Source organism: Octodon degus, unplaced genomic scaffold (genome assembly GCF_000260255.1).
Source record: "Octodon degus isolate 3935 unplaced genomic scaffold, OctDeg1.0 scaffold00354, whole genome shotgun sequence".
NCBI lineage: Eukaryota > Metazoa > Chordata > Mammalia > Rodentia > Octodontidae > Octodon > Octodon degus.
In genome coordinates, this window is record NW_004524930.1 from 84,710 (window position 1) to 87,540 (window position 2,831).

The window sequence follows — 2,831 nt, forward strand, 5'->3', positions numbered from 1 at the left end:
TACCATAATTTTATTGATAAAAAATAGCAATGAGACAGTTTCAAATCAAATAGGTAGGACAGTTTCAATAATTAACACACTGCATACATTTTTCTTACTGGTTAATTGCTGTACAAGATGTGGACTTGATATCCTATTTACAAACACCATTAGAAAAATCATTCTATTCATTAACAGAATGTAAATATCTATCCTAACCACTTGAATACACAGATACAAAATGGACATTCACTGTATACCCTTATTAGTTAAGTTCCGTTATTTGATTATTATAGGTGTGTAAACTCAGTAAAATATTCTAAAAGAGTCCCATATCCCATAATAGTATCATGTCTTCTGCTTAACTGGAAAATTCAGAAATTGTTGATATGAGTCCCACACAGCTCAACATAACAGCATGGCTTCATTTCGTATATTTCGTCTTCATACTTTTCTACTGGATGGTTAAGACCAAGGTCAAGCAGGAACTATGCAACAAGAATTGTAGCTTTTGGGTCTGATAAGGTCAGTGAAATCTCCCCAGGATTTATCCTAAGAATCTGTACCTCAGATTGTAGAAGCTTTGTAAGTGTCAGCCATGTGGATGAGTCACGACCATTGCTTAAACAATGTGCTCTCTGTGAAAGCTTGAGAGAATGCTTTCTGTCCACGTGACTCTCCTTAGGCACATTCTACATCATCAATCACTTTTCTTTTTGGTTCCATAATCACCTTGATCAGAAAATTTGGAACACTACCGAGTTACATGACTTTACAGTACAAGTTCTCATATGTCCTGAGTCTTAACTGAACTTAGAAGGGTAGATCCAAAATGTTGGCATTCCTCGCAGCCCTCATTTTTCTCTAATTTGATAGGCAAACTTAGATTGTTAACAATCCAGAAGACAAGCTTGTTGTTATTATCCAACAACTTAGGCTGTTAAGCTTAACCTCACTATCAGTCTGCATATCAAACATCTTAGGCATAATATGGAACAGGTTATTTTTCATCAAGTATTGATATGATGAACTTTAAGTCCCTACGGAATATGATAAAAAACATTTAAAAATTAAATATATTTTAAAAATAGCCATAACGAATTATATACTTCTGATGTTTGCACATAAGTCCAAAAATCTCACCATATACAACCTTGAAGCAGGACAGTCCCACAATATTTCTTTTCCTGTCTCTTGCTTTCCTTCACCATCCCCATATTCTTGAACAACCATCTACCTGTGAGACATCATAGCAGCAACTGGCATGTCATGACAAGCAGCCCATATTCAAAAGACCAGAATGACAGGCGCTCCAAGCATGAGACTACTATTACAAATTACCATCTGCAGTGCAGTAGCATAGTTCACAAGTATCAGTATATATAGTTAGTCAGGGTGAGAATCTTTCCCAATAACTGCTAGATTAAAAAATCTTCTGAAGATTCTCAGGATCATTGCCTTGCTCATCTTATATGTATAACTGTATGGCTTGACATTGTCATGTTTCTATCTCTTCTCCTTTCCCTCTCTTGATTAGTTAAGTCCTTGAGATCCTGCTTTCCTTTACTTGTATTATATCTTTCCATTAGTATTTCTTCTTTTGAGATCTTATGCTAGGGAAACTATACGATAATTACACATGTGTGTCTGGTTTATTTCACTTATGTGTATATATTCCAGTGGCATCCACTTAAATATAAAGGCTTGGAGTTTATCATTCTTAATAGCTGAATAATACTCCATTGTGCAAAAACACCACATCTTTTTCAACCATTTCTTAGGTGATGGGCATCTTGGCTGTTTCCAAGGTTTTGCTATCACAAATTGTGCTGTTATAAACATAGGCACACTTATATCACTATGATATGATGTTCCCAGATCCTCTGGGAAAATTCCCAGTAGAGGAATAGCTGGTTTAAAGGGGATTTCCAGACCCACTTTTCTAAGGAGTCTCCATACTGATTCCAATAACGGTTGCACAAGTCTCCATTCCCACCATCAGTGGAGCAGGGTTCCTTTTTCACCACAGCCTCTCCAACATTTTTTGTTGGGTGATTTCCTTAGGATAGCCATTCTTTCGGGGGAGAGATGATATCTCAATGTGGTTTTACTTTGCATTTCGTGGATGGCTAGTGATGTGGAGCATTTTATCATATATTTATTCCCTTCTTTAATTTCTTCCTCTGAGAAGTGTGTGTTCATCTCAGATACCCATTTCTGGATTGGGTCTTTAAATTTTGGAACCCTAGTGTTTTTTTTAGTTATTTCTAGATTCTAGAGAACAAACCTTTGTCTCAGTACTTATTTGTCATGATTTTTTCCAAATTTGTGGGTTGCCTTTTCACTTTATTGGTAATTTCTTTTGAAATGAAAAAACTTCTCAGTAACAGCAGGTCCCAGTTGTTAATTCTTTCAACTGTTTCCCATGCAATTTGATTACTGTCCATGAACTCTTTGCCTAGCCCTATGTCTTCAAGAGTTCCTCCTACATTCTCTTCCAGGAGATTTAGTTTCTCTCCTTTAATGTTTAGATCTTTAATCCATTTTGACTTTAGTTTATTGCCTGGTGATAGACCTGGGTCAAGTCTGAGTTGTTGGCATGCAGAGAGTCAGTTTTTCCAGCACCATTTATTAAAGAGGCTATCTTTCTTTGAGTGAGTATGATTGCCCCTTGGTCAAAGAAAAGGTGGCTGAGTGTGTTTGTAGGGGCTTCAGAGTCTTCTAATCTATTCCATTGATCTTCAGGTCTATTTTGTTGCCAGTACCATGCAGGTTTTTCAACAGTAGCCTTGTAGTATTATTTCAAGTCAGAAATTGAAATGCCTCCTGCCTAGTCTTTATTGCCCAGAATT